This window comes from Cervus elaphus, chromosome 5 (assembly GCF_910594005.1).
Source record: "Cervus elaphus chromosome 5, mCerEla1.1, whole genome shotgun sequence".
Taxonomy (NCBI): Eukaryota; Metazoa; Chordata; class Mammalia; order Artiodactyla; family Cervidae; genus Cervus; species Cervus elaphus.
In genome coordinates, this window is record NC_057819.1 from 19113153 (window position 1) to 19127802 (window position 14650).

Sequence of the window (14650 nt, forward strand, 5' to 3'; positions counted from 1 at the left end):
CCCAGTGACAAATCATTCATAGTTTTTTCCAATTTATTTAAACTAAAAAAAAGTTCACTAATTTCTCCCACTCCCTGCCCCATCCCCCACCCCCACCTCTGACAATCACAGGTCAGGTCTCTGTCTGCGAACCTGGTGTATGGTGTGTTTTGCTTTCTTTGTTTGTTTTTCTGTTGTTTGTATTTTCTAACACATTATTGACCAGAGGTGTATTAATACACCCTTTGTTATCTGAACCTTATTGACTGGAGACCTAGCAGTATCACTTACATAGCAAATCACCAGTCACAGGTGTTAGTTTCTGCAAAAATTCCACTATCAATAATGAGTTAAGATACTGCATGTAAGAGAGATCATAGGAAGACTACCCTGTTGGTCCAGTGGTTAAGATTCCATGCTTCCAATGTAGGGGGTGCAGGTTCAATCCCTAGTTGGGGAACTAAGATCCATATGCTAAAAAAAAAAAAAAAAAAGTAAATTTCGAGAGAAAGGAGGATAAGCACATTAGCCAGGTAAAGAAAACTTGGGTGTGAAATCCAGAACATTCACACCTAGGTTTTCTTTACCTTTTCACATTCATTATGAATTATGAATATTATGAGTATTCCATTGGCTTTAACACTAATCCTAATTATAACACTGGATGTAGCCCTACCTCTGCCCTACGGCTCTCTTTGTCCTAAAGTTAACAAATACCATAAGCCAAGACCAATAACCCTAAAAAAAAAAATCACCGGCAACTCCCTCGTGGTTCAGTGGTTAGGACTGCGTGCTTTCACTGCTGAGGATCCAGTCCCTGATTAGAGAACTGAGACATTGCAAGCCTCATGGTACGGCCAAAAAAAAAAGAGAGAGAGAAAGAGTGATCATATAGTATTTGTCTTTCTCTGACTTATTTCATTTGGAATAATGCTCTTGCAACCCATGCCTGTTGTTGCAAATGGCAAAATTTTCATTCCCTTTTATGGCTCATTGTTTTAAAAATATTTTGAAGATTTATTTATTTTGGGGGGCTGTGGTGGGTCTCCATTGCTGCGCGTGGGCTTTTCTCTAGTTGCGATCAGCAGAAGCTACTCTCTAGTTGTAGTGCATGGACTTCTAGAGGAGGCTTCCCTTGCTCTGGAGCACAGGCTCTAGGGCACTCAGGCTTCAGTAGCTGCAGCTTCTGGGCTCTGGAGCACAGGCTCAGGAGTTGCAGCGCATGGGCTTAGCTGTGTCCCAGCACGTGGGATCTTCTCAGACGAGGGATCAAACCAGTGCCCCTTGCATTACAAGGCAGATTCCTAACCACTGGACCACAAGGGAAGCCCTATAATTTTTTTTTTTTTTTGGCTAGTGAGTTGTGAGTTCTTCCTGTATGTTAGATATTAGCCCCTTATCAAATATGTGATTTGCAAATATTTCCTCCCACTCAGTAGGTTGCCTTTTCATTTTGTTGATGGTTTCCTTTTCTATGCAGAAGCTTTTTAATTTGATGTGGTCCTATTTGTTTATTTTTGCTTTTGTTTTTTGGTGTTAGATGCCTTACAATTTTTTTTTTGTTTGTTTGTTTCTTCTTCTATTTTTTTGGCTTGCAGGATCTTAGTTCCCCGACCAGGGATTGAACCCAGGCCCCAGCAATGAAAGCACTAAGTCCTAACCACTGGACCACCAGGGAATTCCCTGCCTTTTTTCTTTTCTTTTTTTTTTTTAAATACCGAAAACCAGATAATCCTGCTAGGTTATGACCTTGAGGATCATTCAGTCCAACATTCAATCCAATGTTTCCATTTCTCAGATAAGAAAAACTGACCAAACAGCAAGAAGGTGCCTGACATTACTCCCCTCATTCTTTCTTGCCCCCCTCCTCCCTCCCTGCCTCTCTTGTCTTTCCCTCCCCACCAGAAAGCAAAGAGAGGCTTGTACCAGGGAGGAGCACCCCTTCCCACCTTCCTCAGCAAAACCTGCTAGGTCCCCTGGTCCACTCTCAAATTTCCACCTCCTCCAGGAAGCCCTCTCAGAACTCCCCAGCTCCAAGTCAGAGGTTCAGCTGCTTAGCTGCCACAGGTCAGCCTTAGTCAGCAAACACCTGGGAGGTGGGACCTGGGACAATCAGAGGACTTTCCTAAGCCAATCAGAATAGAACTGGAATGTGAGCCAGATTATTCTAACTCCAGAGCCTACACTTTTTATTTTTGGCTGCACCACTGCATGGCATGTGCTTCCCCAACCAGGATTTGAACTGGAGAACCCTTGTAGTGGGAGTGCAGAATCTTAACCTCTGGAATGCCAGGGAAGTCCCCAGAGATATTGATCCCCCCCCACCAGATAGATGGGAAGACTGAGGCTCAGAAAAGGAACATATGCCCCAGGGTTGTGGAGCTGTAAGAACAGAGATCCCAGCTCTGGCCTATTTGCTTCTATTTGCCTCCCACCAGTCCAGACATCTTTTCCCTTTTCTCTGTTTCCTAGGCAAATACGAAGGTAGGCAAGGTGGCCCCACCTCCTTATTCTGCCCCTACTGGGCCAGTCTGCCTCTGGGTCCACCTTGGTCCCCTGAGTCTAGGTTTCCATCTGAAAACGGGAGTGGATGGAGCCCAGAGTGGCACTCACAGGCCAGAAGTTTCCACACGGGAGAATGTCTCAGTGCACCCTCCCATCCCAGGTGCAGAGGAACACTGTGTCCCCTTGCTTGCACTGGCCGACTCAAATCCCCACTCCTGGAACCTGATCTGCCCTGTGCCCTCGGCACAAAGTTAATGTTTGCTGAATCAAGGAAACATGTCAGCAGCAGCCTCGGGTGCCAAAGGTAAGTGACCGGCTCTGCTGACCAAGGTTGGTATCTTCGTCCTTCCTACCCCCTGGACTTTGCTTCCATAAACACTGTGGGGTCTCAGTCACCCCTACATGCCTCTCCCATCTGTGGGAGAGGTGGGGGAGGGGAACCTGCAGGACCCAGTCTTTGGAGCCCCCCTGGCCCCCTTCCAGGGGCTCCGTCTCAGGCTGGGCCCAGTTGGAGAAGGTTGGCAGTGGGTGGGTATGGCTGCCTTGGCTCTTTGTTCCTGAGTGGCCAGTTCATGCCCATCCTGTGCTAGGAGCTAGGTTCCAGATGGCTTGCTCAAGGAGCTCACAACTCAAATGTCCTCATGTGACTCACCCTCCACTGTGCCCTCGTGTGTAGATGAGAGGGAACCCAGCAGGCTTGAGGCTGATTTTCTTTCTTTCATTTTGTAAAAAATAATTTTTAAAATTTATTTTTGGCTCTGCTGGTTCTTCACTGCTGTGCAGGCTTTACTCTAGTTTTGGCGAGCTGGGGGCCTACTTTCTAGTTGTGGTGCCTGGGCTTCTCACTGTGGTGGCTTCCCTTGTTGCAGAGCACTGGCTCTAGGGTTCTTGGGCTTCAGTAGTTGTGGGATGTGGGCTCTAGAGTACAGCCTCAGCAGTTGTGGTGCAAGGGCTTCAGATGCTCCACAGCCTGTGGGACCCTCCCGGCCTAAGGATCGAACCTGTGTCTCCTGCACTGGCAGGCGGATTCTTTACCACTGAACCATGAGGGAAGCCCCTGATATGATATATTTTTTTCTTTAAACATAGTTGAGCCAGCCATTATCCTGAAGATTTGATAATCATCTATTTAGAATCTTGGCTATTTTTTTTTTTTTTTCTTTTTTGGCTGCACCACGAGGCCTGTGGAATCTTGGTTCCCCAACCAGGGATTGAACCTGAGCCCTCCGCATTGGAAGTGCAGAATCCTAACCACTAGATGGCCAGGGAAGTCCCTTAAGGCTGCTGTTTGTAGGAAGGCCTTCTTGCAAGGTTGAGCCTTGATTGACACTGAGGCACGTGTATTTTAGGAAGGTCCCCACTATCCCCAGAAATGGTAAGAGTCACTCACTGGGCCTAAACTGTGCAAACAATATGGCTTATGCCAGACACCTGCTTCACTCCTGGGAGCCTGGGATTTTGGTACCCACTGTGCAGTGGGTGCCTTTGAGACCAGCCTCCAATAGAAACACTGGAGTTTTAGGGTCAGGCACGCTTCCCTGGTAGACACTTCATCTCTTGCTGGAGGAAGTAAGGGCATCCAGTGATCTCCACTGGGAGAAGACCCTTAGTAGCTGGCCCCTGGTATCCTCTGGACCTCACCCATACTCCTTCTCCTTGGACTGAGTTTGCGTCTTTTGTAATATGCCTTTTTTATTTTTTAAAAATATTTATTTATTTGGTTGCGGCAGGTCTTAGTTGAGGCACACAGAATCTTCCATCTTCATTGTGGCATGCAGGATCTTTAGTTGCAGCATCTAAACATTCAGTTGTGGCCTGTGGGATCTAGTTCCCTGACCAGGGATGGAACCCAGGCCCCCTGCATTAGGAGTGTGGAGTCCTAGCCACTGGACCACCAGGGAAGTCCCTGTAATATGTCTTAGTCATAAGCATGACTATATGGTGGGTCCTAGTACATAATCAAACTTGGAGGTGGCATTGGGACCCCTCCCTGACAAAGTGGGATTCGACCTATGGGCCCTGACTCACTGAAAGATGGTGGAAGCATTGTTTGGGGAAAGGAAGGATGGAGTGGCAAGGAATGTCCTTCCTAAGATTTGCATATGAGTTTCCCAGCTGTGTAAGCACTGGCTATCTTCTTCTTCATGACCATGACCTAGGTGGCCTTGGTCCTGAGCTCCTTTCTGAAGACTTGGCTGAGCACTCAGAACCTGCCCAGAGGCCTTGGGGTGGCCTGCATGGCCTCCTGGAATACTTGACCAGCCTTTCAAAGCCTGCATGGCTGTGGAGTTACCTATGGTGTGAGACAGTAGCTTACCTGCAGCCAAATCTGTTGTGAGAGGTAAAAATTACTTCTGGGATTCAACAGTAATAGATAGAGTCCCAGGAGAGTTGACTAGCTGCATCCCCGTGGTTTGTTGAGACTGCGATGGCTTGAAATGAGGTGGGGAAGCCCAGTGTGGGTGATGCCTTTATTTACTTATTTATTTAAAAAATAAAAATTTGGGGGTCTTACTGTGCTGCATGCAAGATCTTAGTTTCCTGACCAGGGATCAAACTCAGGTCTCCTGCAGTGGAAAGGCAGATTCTTAACCTCTGGACCCCTAGGGAAGTCCCGATGCCTTTGGTGTTTTGTTCTTTCCTCTAGATGGGAGGAAGAAGAGGTCAAACATTCCCAGAAGTGAGCTTTAGGTGGCCCCCAAATGTTGAAAGTTTGCATTATTGTTTCCACTAAGTGGAAAGAAAATGTCAAATCTTTTCCCAGAATGGAGAAAAGCTTTAGATAAACCAGAGCAGGGAAAGGGGCAAGGGAGATGCTCTAGCTGTGGCTGCCATAGCCTCCCTCTCTCCTCCCCACTCTAAGGGTTGAATTTACTGCTAAGAGTTTAAATACATTTGCAATGAAAATAAAGGGGGAGGAATTTTTTTTTAGGTGCACCCTCAGTTTATTTATTTAAAATTTTTTTATTATTTATTTATTTTTGGCTGTGCTGCATCTTTTTTGCTGTGAGGGGGCTTTCTCTAGTTGTGGCGCGTGGCTTCTCACTGTGGTGGCTTCTCTTGTTTTGGAGCATGAGCTCTAGGTGAACGAGCTTCAGTAGTTGCAGCACATGGGCTCAGTAGTTGTGACACAGGGCTCTTTTGCCCTGAGGCATGTGCGATCTTCCCAGACCAGGGTTCAAACCCATGTCCCCTGCATTGGCAGGCAGATTTTTAACCGCTGGACCATCAGGGAAGACTAGGGAGGGAGAGGAATTTTTTTAAAAATTATTTTTTTGACTGCACCGGGTCTTATTTGCCGCACTCAAGATCTTCAGTCTTTATTGTGGCATGCAGGATCTTTAGTTGTGGCAGTGTACGGTCTTATGCACTGGACCACCAGGAAAGTGCCAAACGGGGAGGAATTTTTTAAGGGCTTTGTGTGTGTGTGTATTTTATAGCTATTACATATGGATATATGATTAAAGCAGATACAAAGTGTTATATGACTGTAATTTCATAAATACGAGAGGGATGGTCACAATTAGGAAGAGCTGCAAGGAGAAAAGCCATCACTGGGACACAACTTTCTTGCATTTCACCATATGGGCAGCTTGGAATTTGAGTTCTTTGAGTATCGAAAACAGAACAGTTCATCCTATGAGCCCTTGTCTATTGGCTCCTTCTGGGAAAAAAAAAAAAAAACAACGTGGGACTTCCCTTGTGATCCAGTGGCTAAGACTCCGAGCGCTCAATGCAGGGGTCCTGGGTTTGATTTCTGGTCAGGAAGCTAGATCACACGTGCTGCAAATAAGACCCGGTGTATCCAAATAAATAAATATATTTTTTAACAGAGACAGTGTGAAAAAGAGGCAGTCTCTAAATGGAGATGCACTTTTGAGGTTTGGAAACACAGTCTTTGGTTGCTAATGAGCTCCTGTGAAATCATATGCCTGACCTTTAGACATGATGTGCCATGACTTGCATATCTTTGTGGGACTTGGCTTGTATTCTAAGACCAACATGACAAAAAGGGTGTGGGAAAGCCTTGGTTGTCTTTTGAACTTGGGACGTGACTGTCTGGCTTGGCTGCAGCAGAAGAGATGCTGCTACTCCCCCTTCCAACCCCCAACTTTATCGAGGAATAATTGACAAATTACTGATGAGAGAAGCTCATCGGGTCTAAACTGGACAATGTGGTTTATGCAGATCACCTGCGTGCTTCTGAGAATCTGGAATTTTGGCACATCATACCATGCAGAGGTTTCACAAGACATCCAAAGATGTCCATGGCAAAAAAAGAGAGGGGAAAAAAAGGTACAAGATCTCACGCTCTAGATAATATGCACATGAATCCCTACCCTCATTTATAAGGCTGTTCATTTGTCTTAGTTCATCTACCACGGTGGAAAATATTGTAAACAACCTAAATGTCCTTGTATTAGTTAAATACAAGGAAACAGTAAGTAACTATAAAAACAGATCAAGAGGGATTTCTCTGGCCATCTGGTGGTTAAGACTTCATGCTTCCACTGCAAGGGATACAGGTTCGATCTCTGGTCAGGGAACTAAGAGCCCACATGCTGGCAGTTTCCTACAGTGCAAAACATGCCAATGATTGTCAGCCATTGAATGGACTTTATTAGTTTATTTTTTCAAGTTTAATTGGAGTGCAGTTGGCTTACAATGTTTTGTTAGTTTCAGGTATGCAGCAAAGTTAATCCATTCTGAATTGGATAAAGAGAACCTGAATTTAAATAAAGAGAACCAGTTCAACAATTTCCATTTGGAATCTTCTTTTCGGATCACCCCAGGCTATTGTGACCTAAAAGTTTATTTCCTTCTCTTCAGGTCTAATTGCCATTCTGATTCTGCAGCAAATAATATTTGCATGATTTACATGACTTTAGGAATTGTAAATATGTTTTTTTGAGAATCGTAGTTCTTGAAATGTAATTTATAAAGAATGACATTCACCCTTTTCAGCACACAGTTCTGTAAGTTTTAAAAACATATGCAGTCACATAACTATAACCAGGATCAAGATCTAAAACAATTTCATTACCCAAAAACAGATCCACCAACCCATTCACCACTGTGTACCTTTGTAGTTAATCCCTCCCCCACCCAGTCGCTGACAGTCAGGGATCTATTTTCTGTTATGTGGACAGATTGGGTTTTGCCTTTTCCAGCATTTTGTATAAATGAATCAGACAGTAAGCAGCCTTGTGAGTCTGGCTTCTTGCATCCAACATAATGCATTTGAGAGTCTTCCATGTTGTTGGCTCTATATAGATTGTGTGTCTTTTTGTTGCTGAGCAGAGTTTCATAGCACTGGTCTCCCAGAGTTTTGCTGTTGTTGTTTTTGTTTGTTTTTTTTGTTTTGGCCCTGTCTCATTGTGATTTTGATTTGCGTTTCCCTAGTGGCTAATGATATTGAAATTTTTCTGTGCTTATTGTTAATTTCATACATTCTTTGGAGAAATATCTCATATCCTTTTCCTACTTTTTCATTGTATTATTTGTCTTTTTATTACTGAGTTGTTGTTGTTCAGTTGCTCAGTTATGTCTGACTCTTTGCAACCCCGTGTACTGCAGCATGCCAGGCTTCCCTGTCCTTCACCATCTCCCAGAGCTTACTCAAACTCATGACCATGCAGTCAGTGATGCCATCCGACCATCTCGTCCTCTGTCACTTAGTTGTAATGGTTCCTTATGTGGTCCCTTATCAGGAATCAAGTCCCTTATCAAATATGTGATTTACAGATTTTTTTTCCCCACTCTGTGGGTTGTGTTTTCACTTGATGGAATGACAGGCAGCACAGATTTTTTAAATTTAATGACGTCTGACTTATTATTTTTTTCTTTTGTCACTTGTGCTTTTGGTATTGTATGTAAGAAGGGGAGCTGATTTTTTAACTTAAAATATCTTCAGCTGAAGGAGTGTGATCTGTCTCAAGTTGTCACTTTTGGAGGCAGAGCACTTTTTCAAAATAATAATAATAATAGCAGCAACAACAAAAACTTAGATTTTTCTGGTCATTTTGTTTTATAAGCCAGACACTGTGCTAAACACACTAGATGCTATGACCTTTCTTTTTTCTTTTTTTTTTTCTTTTTTTAAATTAATTTTTATTGGAATATAGTTGCTTTTATGCCCTTTAATTATTAAATCCTCTAACAACCCTAGGAGGTAGGTGCTGTCATCCCCATTTTACAGATTGGAAAATGGAGGTTTAGAGAGGTGTCCGAGGAACACAGCTAAAAAGTGACAGAGAATTGAGCCCAAACCTGACTCTCTCAGGCTTCCCTGGTAGATCAGCGGTAAAGAATCCGCCTGCAATGCAGGAGATTCAGGTTCAATACCTGGGTCAGGAAGATTCCCCTGGAGAAGGAAACGGCAACTCACTCCAGTTTTCTTGCCTGAAAAAGTCCCATGGACAGAGGAGCCTGGTGAGCTACAGCCCATGAGGTCGTATGAGTCAGACGTGATTTAGCGGCTAAACTGCCATAACCACCTGGCTCTCTCCAAAGTCTATATGCTAGCCACTGCCTGACATGCTGCCATTGCTTTTGGAAAATGCTTCGGAAATGACCCCTGAGTCTGTTTTCAAGCAGCAGGAGGAAACCAGCCTCCTGGACCCTGGAGAAGCTTCCTCTTCCTTTGGCCTGGGGCTGAGTGGGAAGGGCTGGCTTGGCAGGGGCGAAGGAGGGGAAAAGAGGGGGACGGTAGGAGCACTGCGAGTCTGCGGAGAGGCTTTGTGGACAGGCTGGTGAGGAGCAAAGCCTTTGTGTAGACAGAGGTGGGGGCTCCTGCTGAGCAACCATGGGCAAGTCACTTCACCTCTCTGAGCCTCATCTGTAAAATGGGAATTATAGTAGTACCTCCCTTGTAGGGTTGTTATGAGAATCATCTGAGCTAATGCACGCAGAGTGCTTTGCTTGATGCCTGGCATGACTCAATTAATGGCTACCGGTATAGACAGTTAATAGTTACCAATTATGCATGAGAAACGCCGGGCTGGAAGAAGCACAAGCTGGAATCAAGATTGCCGGGAGAAATATCAATAACCTCAGATATGCAGATGACACCACCCTTATGGCAGAAAGTGAAGATGAACTAAAAAGCCTCTTGATGAAAGTGAAAAAGGAGAGTAAAAAAGTCGGTTTAAAGCTCAACATTCAGAAAACTAAGATCATGGCATCTGGTCCCATCACTTCATGGGAAATAGATTTGGGGAGACAGTGGAAACAGTGTCAGACTTTATTTTGGGGGGCTCCAAAATCACTGCAGATGGTGATTGCAGCCATGAAATTAAAAGACACTTACCCCTTGGAAGGAAAGTTATGACCAACCTAGATAGCATATTAAAAAACAGAGATATTACTTTGCCAACAAAGGTCTGTCTGGTCAAGGCTATGGTTTTTCCAGTGGTCATGTATGGATGTGAGAGTTGGACTGTGAGGAAAGCTGAGTGTCTAAAAATTGATGCTTTTGAACTACGGTGTTGGAGAAGATTCTTGAGAGTCCCTTGGACTGCAAGGAGATCCAACCAGTCCATCCTAAAGGACATCAGTCCTGGGTGTTCATTGGAAGGACTGATACTGAAGCTGAAACTCCAATGCTTTGGCCACCTCATGCAAAGAGTTGATTCATTGGAAAAGACCCTGATGCTGGGAGGGATTGGGGGCAGGAGGAGAAGGGGACAACAGAGGATGAGATGGCTGGATGGCATCACTAACTCAATGGGCATGAGTTTGAGTAGACTCCGGGAGTTGGTGATGGACAAGGAGGCCTGGTGTGCTGCGATTCATGGGGTCGCAAAGAGTCGGACACGACTGAGCGACTGAACTGACTGACTGATGCTTATAAGGAATGTGTGTGCTTAGTTGCTTAGTCGTGTCCAACTCTTTGTGACCCCATGGGCTGTAGCCCGCCAGGCTTCTCTGTAGTGGGATTTCTCAGGCAAGAATACTGGAGTGGGGTGCCATGTCCTTCTCCAGGGGATCTTCCCGACCCAGGGGTGTAACCTGCGTCTCTTGTGTCTCCTGCGTTGGCAGGTGGATTCTTTACCACTAGCTCTACCTAGGAAGTCTATGAGGAATGTGGGAGGGTTGCAAATGTCAGGTTAGGGGGTTTGGGCTTTATCTTTGAGGCAATGGGGAAGCTTTTGAAGGTTTTGTAGCAGAGTTGCAACATTGTCAAGACTTTAAAGGCTTCACTGCTCAAGGTCAATGTGGGGAAAAGTTGTGGATAACTGTTGTGCTTGAACTGGAGTGGCCTATTTATGATTCTTTATTGTATCTGGGGTCTTCCCTGGTGGCTCAGTGGTAAAGATTCTGCCTGCCAATGCAGGAGATGCAAGAGACTTGGGTTTGATCCCTGGGTTGGGAAGATCCCCTGGAGAAAGAAATGGCAACCCACTCCAGTATTCTTGCCTGGGAAATCCCATGGTCAGAGGAGCCTGGTGGGCTATGGTCCATGGGGTCATGAAAGAGTTGGACATGACTTTGTGACTAAACAACAATATTATATCTGGGGAATGTAAATAAACTAAAAGACTTTAGTTTCATTTGAAAATTGGACTGCCAAAACAGTCAAACAGTCCTGTGTTCTGTTTTCTAGGATCTACAACTGTAGGCCTCCAAACAGAACAAATGAGGATTCAGGGGCAAAAGCCCATCCCCTGCCAGGCTCCATAGACTCCCCAACAAGGGCTGAGATAACAGTTGGGGAACAGAGGGCATGTGGGCTGGCCAGTGTGCCCAGCTATTATCAGGGCTGGTGCAGCTGGGCAGGGCCAGCTGGGTGGGGCTTGTCTCTATCTCTTGGGGCACAGGGCCCACATGCTTGAACTTTGGGGTGATGGGCAGCTGTATCACCAGGTATCAGTGATGGCCTGGAGGGTCCAGAGAATTCCGAGTGGGGACTTCTCTCCAGTTGCAGTACACGGGCTTCTGATTGTGGTGGCTTCTCTTGTTGTAGGACATGGGCTTCAGTAGTAGTTCCAGCAGATGGGTTCAGTAGCTATGGCTCATGTGTTTAGTTGCTACAAGGCTTGTGGAATCTTCCCAGACCGGGGATGGAACCCAGGTCCTCTGCACTGACAGGTGGATTCTTATCCACTGTACCATCAGGGAAGTCCTGGTAACTTCTGTGATCTTGGGTCACTTCCAGCTCCTCCCTGAGTCTCAGTGTCCCAAACCATGGGCGCCCAGGATCTGAGGTGCCCAGGACAGAAGACTGTCCTCTGTGCTCAGCTTTGGAGCGTTGAGCGCTGTCCTGGATTTTGTTGGTTTTGCCTGTCCAGCATCCATTGCTCCTCTAGCCTCTCACTCTTCCTTTGGGGAACCATCCCTTCTCCCTCTCTGCCCATGTAGTTTGGGACCGTGTGGGGGGCTTCCCAGGTGGTGCTAGTGGTAAAGAACCTGCCTGCCAATGCAGGAGACGTAAGAGACACAGGTTCAATCCCTGCGTGGGGAAGATCCCTTTGGAGGAGGGCATGGCAATCCACTCCAGTATCCTGGCCTGGAGAATCCCATGGACAGAGGAGCCTGGTGGGCTACAGTCCATAGGGTCATGAAGAGTTGGACAGAACTGAAGCATCTGAGCACGCCCGAGCCAGGTCTGGCCAATGAGAATCCCTGCGATTGGTTCAGGTTTGGGTGCCTGACCAGAGCCGGCCAGTGTGGGTTTGCCCTGGGACTTTTGCTTGAGAAAGAGGCTCTCTGTGAGGTCTGGGTTTGCTGAGCCAATGGAATGCTGCTGCGGTGCCCATGTCTGACTCCATGGAGGGAAAACGTGCCTGTGTGTGGAGCTGGCACAGAGAAAGCAGTGATGGGAGAAGGAGACCTGTTTTAGACATACTTCTGGGTAAGTCAAGAATTTTTCCTCCTTTGCATAAGCTCCTTTGAGTTGGGTTTCTGGCATTTACAACCACTAATCCTGACACAAAGAATATAATAGCAACAACAATAACTGTCTATGAGCACATATTCAATATCAAGCACCAACGTTGGTTGGCAGCCGTCTGTTCAGCAACTGGCATTGATATTGATTAGCTTTGCTGGCATTGGAGTTCCCTGGTGGTTTGGTAGTTAAGAATCCACCTGCCAATGCAGAGGTCCGATCTCTGGTCTGAGAAGATCCCACATGTCACGGGGCATCTAAGCCCGTGTTCCACAACCACTGAGCCTGCACTCTAGAGCCCGTGCTCCCCAACAAGAGAAGCCACCACAATGAGAAGCCTGCACCCCACAACTAGAAAGTAGCCCTCGTTCACCAGCAACTAGAGAAAGCCCACGCATAGCAACCCAGCACAGCGCCCCCCCCAAAAAAAAATTATAGATGTAGATTTGCTGGCACAAAATGATAAAGTCAACAGACTTATGGCAGTTTTGATTATTATTTTAAAATTCTCTATGGACGATTTTCCTCTGTGATGGGCATGGAAAGTCCTTTCAAGGGAGGACTTGGGGGGATGGGGGAAGTGGCTGGCTGTCAGTTCCTACGGGATCTCCTGCCGTTGCAGACTTTGCCCCAGGCTGCCACTGCCCAGAGCAGCCTCCATGTGGTAGCTGAACATGGCAGGAGTAAAGGTGGCCATTTCAGCTCAGTAGGGGACAACTCTGACCAGCAAGTCTGTCTCCAGAGTCCCTTTTGGGACTGATCAAGTCCTGTTGGGCCTCCACCACTGACTTCCCCTTTTCCCCGGTCGGGCTTCTCCACGTTCATTTCACTGGTGTGCATCCTTAAAAACAGCTTGTACCCCAAGCTCTGTCTCAGTCTCTGCTTCTGAAGAACCTATTCTGTGACCAGCCTTACTACCTGCACCTGGAGTGGGCAGGACTCCTTGCCTCTCCCCACTGGGTGTGCCGTTCCCAAGCACTGGGCCTGTTTATCCTCTCAGCTCACTGTTAGTTCTCCCATTTTATGGATGAGGAAACTAAGACTCAGAAAGATGAAGACTTGCCTAAGTGATCAATTGTTCACTGTGATTAGAAAATGCTGAACCAGAAGGTGGAGCCAGATCACCTTTATATCACTATGTTTGCTCCTGTCAAAACAAAACCAATCCCTTTATTTCAAGGTGTCAAGAAGTTTAGCAACCATTGGAGGAACATGTATTTGAAGGCTGTGACCGAACTTAATCATTTTTAAAGTCAAAAGCAGGTTCTAGCCGGCATTTTCTATAAAGAGCTAGGTAATACATATTTCAGGCTTTGAAGACCATATGGCCTCTGCTGAAACTATTCAACTCTGCAACTGTTATTTCAAAAGCAGCCAGAGGCAGTATGTAAATGAATTGACATCATGGCGTGCCAATAAAACTTTATTTACAAAAACTATTTGCAAAAACAGGCAATGAGCAGAAAGAGACAAGCATTCATATTTGGACTGAGAGTTAATATAGTTTGCTTGCTCTAGCCCTAGACAATCAATAAAACAATTAAGCTTTAGTTTGTAGCAGTGTTGAATTCTGTGATAAAAGGACTCCTTATGGCCAGTTACAAACTGCTAACAGAAGGTAGCTTGAACTTGGAGTTGAGAACCATACGTGCAGTAATATATCACACAGAAAAATAGACAAAAGTCTAGGTAGTACTAAAATGTAATAAAATCGGGAATTCCCTGGAGGTTCAGTGGTTAAGGCTTTGTGATGTTACTGCTGAGTGCCCTGGTTCAGTCCCTGGTTGGGGAACTAAAATCCCATAAGCTGTGTGGCAAGAAAAAAAAGATGAAAATGTAGTAAAATAAATAAATAGGAAGTGATGAGATTTGAACATTTTGTCTGTTTGTTTTCATGAAAGTTTAGTTGTAAGTGTATATTAAACATTTTTCTGCTTTTTAATGTAAATTTTAATATACATAATTTAATTTTAAGTAATCTGGTGTCTTAAGAAAAAGTCTCCCAAACTTCCTGAAGAATTCACAGTGGCCTCTCCTGAGCCTGTGTGAACTGCTCTGCGAGGTGTGTAGGAGGCAGGAGGCCCCCCATGGCCAGGGAAAGGGCAAAGGCCATCTGCGGCCCTGGAGGAGGAGAAGCTGCTATAGCATCAAGGCCCAGCGCACATCAAAGAGGTTTTCTCTTTCCTCTCCGGCCAAACAACTATGATGTCAGTCGCTCCATTATTTGCATAAACTGAGGGTGAAGTTACTCAAGATCAGCCATTGATCCCTTCCAGA

At 45.6% G+C, this 14650-nt stretch overlaps 1 non-coding gene across 1 annotated transcript; it reads right to left on the reverse strand.

Moving 5' to 3' along the window:
• Positions 1–1585: 1585 nt before the first annotated feature.
• On the reverse strand, positions 1586–1657 carry TRNAE-UUC. The gene has a single exon. It is a non-coding gene; the product is annotated as a tRNA-Glu (tRNA).
• Between the last annotated feature and the right edge of the window lie 12993 nt (positions 1658–14650).